We start from the raw sequence: 5,352 nt of genomic DNA on the forward strand, positions 1-5,352 counted from the left end.
TCCAGCACCATGTTGAAATGAAAAATACTTCATCTGGAACACCATTCATTCTCTACGGACCGGATTCATAAAGACTGGAGGATGGATTTTTTGTCCCTTTATGTACAACCTTAAAGCTCTCCCCTCTTCAAAGTCAGTAATTTTATTTTAAAGTTGTCTTAGTCCCTTCAGGCTGCTATAACAAAATATCCTAAACTGGTAGCTTATCAACAGCAGATATTTATTTTTCACAGTTCTGGAGGATGGGAAGTCCAAGATCAAGGTGCCAGCAGGCTCAATGCCTGGTGAGGGCCCATTCCGCATAAATGGTGTCTTCTTGCAGCATTCTTACCTGGTGGAAGGGGCGAACAAGCTCCCTTAGGTCTCTTTTGTAAGGGCGCTAATCCCACTAATCAATCCCTTAGTCACTCACAAAGGCCCCACCTCCTAATGCCATCACGTTGGGGTTAAGGTTTCAACATATGAATTTGGGGAGAAACAAACATTCAGAACACAATAAAGCCAAGCTTTAAATAAGCTATTTGTCCTAAAACGGTTTATCTTGTTCTCCACTGGGTGTTCGGGCTTATCCCTTGACAGGGACCCTTTGGCAATTCAGCCAGAGAATGAGGTTGGGGGCAAACTCTGGACTAAGATCCAGGAGAGTCCCTTGCATTTAGTAATAGAACAGCAGAATAACAGAGGTGGCACTCCCTTTAAGTCTCCTGGCCCAACCTTATGCTACAGTTGGGGAAAGAAAACCCAGAGAAGTGAAAATCTGTTTTGTTTTATTATTTTTTTTTTTGAAAGTCTGCTTATTTTTGCATTTATGAAATTCAACCTATTTGGGAATGACTTGCCCCATACCTGTCTTAGTGTTTTGTGGGTAAATTTGGGGGGACATTGGGACCCTTCTTCTGATCTCAGGATTTGGAGACAGCCAACCTTTGTCTAGAGATGGCTGCTTTGTCTGAGGCATATTGTCTGTCTGAAGTTAGCAGTTATTGCTGTGATCACTGTCTTCAGTGGTCTATGCCCAGGTGAACCTAATAAACCATCCAAAGAAAATACTTCATGGAATAAGTTGTACACAAGAAGCTTTTTTTTTTTTAACCACTCTTTTACATATTTTTATTTAGAAATATTTTTATCAGTACAATGAAACTAAATTTTAAACACTAGATGTCATTAGTTCAGATATCATTAGTTTATTCAAAAGAGACATAGAAATTATTTTACATGATGAAAGATTTCAGAACTTCAGTGGAATGGGTAGCTTCAAGGGATACCATTTCAACAGTGATTTATTTCAGTCTACATACTCTCAAAGAATGTCACCATCTCTAAATAAGACATACTCCTTGTCCTCTATAACTACTCTGGAGCCTCCATATTCTGGGAGAGGAACTTTATCTCCAACTTTCACTCTAATTGGTTGAATCTCTCCACCCTTTCCTTTAGAGCCCGAGCCCATAGCTACTACTGTTGCTTGCAATACTTTTCCTTGAGCTTTTTCTGGAAGCATAATGCCTCCTTTGGTTACAGTTTTGGCTGCACTCCTTTCAACCCATATGTGATCAAAGAGTGGAAGAAACTTTCTAAATGCTTGTCCTGCCCTGACTCCTGCCACTGCCACAGTTCGTATTCTACCCTCTCCACTGCAAAGAGAGCAAGAGATTTTATCTAATAGCCCCGTGTCTATTTTCATGAGTGTTTCTCCATGAAGAATTTACAGAGGACACCAATCCGACAAACACCATTATAGCTCCACTTTTCTGGAACACACACTTCTCAATTCTGAGATAACAAGGGTCACTGTCACAGGCTGTGGTCAGATGACAGGGGAGCCCATCCTGTACAGCTCTTCTCTGAAGGGCACCGTCAGGGAATGTGCCATGCCAGCAACCGGAGTCACCTTGGAAGCCAGGCGTTGGCCATTATCCCTGGATATGCAAACATATTCTGAATGAGGATGTCCTGATCCTGAACAAAAAAAGGTGTGTAACAGGAAATACAGGAGATGCAGGTGGAAAGAGTGGTGGAGGGGAGATTTTTTAAAGGTCTTGAATGTCTCACTAAGGAGTTTGGAGATTTATTCTGTAGGCTTTGAGAGCCATGGACAGTTTTAAAACAGGTAACTGCTTTACAAAGATTAATTTGATATGGAGTGCAGATATATTAGACTGGGGAGAAATTAGAGCTCGAGAGGCCACTTAGAAAAGACCTCTTTAGTGGAAAAAGGCTGCATAAGAGGTACTGAAGCAGAGAGTAAGAACAGGAAGAGGGACAGATACAAGACTCTTAGGGGAAAGTTAATTGCAAAACTTGGCATCAGTTGCCTTTGGGAATCACAGGAGAAAAATTATCAAAAATAGTTCCAAGAGCTTCAGAATCTACAGTGACAGCCTGATCATGGAGCCCAAAGTCTCCTGCTGTGTCCTAGATCTGACCCTGAGATCACTGAGATCACTGGGCAGTTTGTCACCTTTCTGAATGCTCTCATCTTGTTCCTGTCCCCAGGGGACACTCCACCACCACCCATCCCTAAGCTACATCATGAGACACTCTCCTCCCCTTAACGGGACTGTTCTGCTTGCCCTTCCTTGCCTCCTCTCTTCATCTGACATCAAGGGCCAAAATTAGGGTGTGGGTCTTGGGGAAAGGAATCAAGGAGTCTGTCCAGCATTTATTTAATTTTGGTTTAGACCAGAAGCACCAGGAGAGTTCTGTGGCTCACATGGGGGCCTGGGCAGCTCCCAGGGCCAGGGGGTTCACAGAAGGATTTATGTAGAAGGTCCTCACTGAAAATATTTGAAACATTCCTGCCCTTGTCCTCTTTCTACAAATCTCCCTAAAAGACTTGAAGGCTCAGTAGATGGCATAGCGAATAGCCAGTGTCGGCTAGGGAATGCCCAGTCCAAGTAACTGTGCCAGACGCCTCCCGTTGGCCCTTCTGGATGGCCCTGCCCCTGCTCCCCACCCTTTTCTGTGCTGGGGAGGCTGCCCTGTGCATGCTGTATGAACCTGCTCCCTGCCCTCTGGCTTCCTGTTGGGTGTGGCCAATGGGAAGCCCCAGCAAGAGGGAGGGATCACAGTGAGGTCAAGGCATTTGTTCTCAGGCTTCTCCCTGGGAGCTTGCCTGTAGGGATGGCGTCCCTTGACCAAAAGTCACTGCTTTTCTCAAAGCACCTTCTCTACAAGACTCTCTCCCCCAGATTCCTGGTACTGCTTCTCCCTTGTCCCTTTGAGCTATACAAGCCCCATGTGACTCACTGCTTCCCTAACCTGCACTCCTTTATAATCGCTCCCTTCATTAAATCCTCCTCAAGTTATCCGAATTTGAGTGTGCCATTAGTTTTCTATCAGGACCCTGCTTGATAAAGTATTTATGCAAAAAACACTTGGAGGGGTGTTTATTCCGGACTCTATGTAAAGAGCAAAAACATGCATTGAAAATGGTGAAGCCCGCTCCAGGGATTGAAAGCTACAGAAACCGCACGTGCATCCAGCCGTCTACACAGCCTTCTCCTTCCTAAGGAACTGATGAGAACCTGCAACCGGTGTGGTAAGAGGAGTGGTGCTGGGCTAGTCCGTGTGGTTACCTGTGTGTCCTACATCATCCCTGTCCCACAAGATCTGGGACTTCTCTTCTTGCTTTAGGGAACTTATAAACTTTTAGCCTTGGCGTTTAGTGCCTCTTCAAGTCAATTGATTCCTATGGGATCTGTATCTTTATGATTTAAACTAAATGCTGGCTTTACCACAATTTAGTAGGCTAATCGATGCTCCTGCTTGGTCTCTCCAATCTGAGCCCATCATGGATGAGGTGTGGCTGCTGCTGTTGGACACGTGGGGTGTTTTAACTGCCTTGTGATAGCGTCACCTTCTACCAGGTGAGCCTGCTGATCACCGCCACCCTCATTAACACTTCCTACGCAGCATGATTAAATATCTCTGCCTGGGGATGCTCAAAAGAAGCCCAGGGTCATACTATTGCTCCTTTGCTTCCTGCCTATTGTGATGTGGGAAGAAAGATGTTGGTCTAAATTCTCTCCAGAAGCTGGGAATTCCTGCCAGCTTTTTCTTTTAGAAACACAGGGAGTTGTACTACCTTGTAGGTGAGCACCAGGTACGCATAAGAAGTTTCTATGACAGTATTACCTAAAAATGAAGGCACCTGAATTCCAACCTGGCTTTGTGGCTGACCTGCAGCTTTTGAGAACTTATTTGCCTTTTGAGACCTCAGTATTCCCTTCTGTAAAACAGGGGCAATTGAACAAGAATGTCCCGTAACTCTTCCAGACTTAACATTAAAAGATCTAATGTGATTACTTAGGTGTGAGTACTTAGAAGGACTAGATTTTTCCCTTTTAAGATTCTTAGAGTATTCTGTCCCAGATGCTCTGACCGCTGTCCCAAGAGAGTGGAATGGACCATACGGTCAGGCAAAGTGATTTCACGGTCATTTTTCCCTGCTGACAAAATCAGTAATACAGGAGCTACTGAGAATCAGTCTCAAAGAATTTTCATAGCCCCCAACATCTGTTAATTCCTCATTGCCAAGTTGGATCTTGACTTTTAGAGAAGACTGTGACTTTCTTTACACCAGGAGTTTTTTACTCTCAAAACTGCCTATGAAATATATTCAGACAAGGGTACAAATTAGTCACAGTGACTCTGTGTTCTGCATGAGTGTTGAGAAGCCATCCCATGTGAGTCTGCCTCACAGGTTGCTGGATGTGACACAGCAAAGGGAAGAGATAAGCCCATCCTCTCGGTGCAGAAGGCACCGCATCACCGCAGGGCTGGAAGGCAAGGGCTCGCAGGACAAGGAGAGGCCAATGTGCCTCCTTCCACAGGAAATGGGTGAAGCCTGGCTCGAAATTATTACTCAGACGTTTTGTGCTGCAAAGGAAATGTCTTCTGATAGCACAAAGCTATTGGTTTCCTGTTGTGAACGGAGAGTTTCTGGCTTGCCCAAGAATGGACAGGAAGGGAAAGGGTGGTTGTCCCTTGGAAGTCCTCGTTTAATGAAAATGTCAGCTCAAGGGCTTCCAGGACACTCCAAATGGCCACAGGGGAAGTTGAAGGTTGAGGGCAGGTCACATTAGTAAGGGAGGCAGTGGGAAGAGTTCCTAGGAGTGTGGAGAGATTAGCTGTGTGACGCTTCAGCTCCACAAACATTTGTGGAGCAATTCTATGTGCTGGGCACTGTGCGATGGGTCGCGTATATCAGGTGGCTTAGGCAGCCCTCTCCTTCCAAATACAAGTCTGGCGGTAGAAACTGGTACAGAAGTAATTTCTAAGTAAGATGGAGTTATACCTGGAGGACTATAAATATATATATCACTGTGCCTTGGACCAATTTTATAA

General features: G+C 44.8%; 1 pseudogene; it reads right to left on the bottom strand.

The window, feature by feature from the left end:
* Positions 1–1,288: 1,288 nt before the first annotated feature.
* Positions 1,289–1,917, bottom strand: LOC134372551 (10 kDa heat shock protein, mitochondrial-like; annotated as a pseudogene).
* Between the last annotated feature and the right edge of the window lie 3,435 nt (positions 1,918–5,352).

The sequence above is a fragment of the Cynocephalus volans genome, chromosome 3 (genome assembly GCF_027409185.1).
Source record: "Cynocephalus volans isolate mCynVol1 chromosome 3, mCynVol1.pri, whole genome shotgun sequence".
Taxonomy (NCBI): Eukaryota; Metazoa; Chordata; class Mammalia; order Dermoptera; family Cynocephalidae; genus Cynocephalus; species Cynocephalus volans.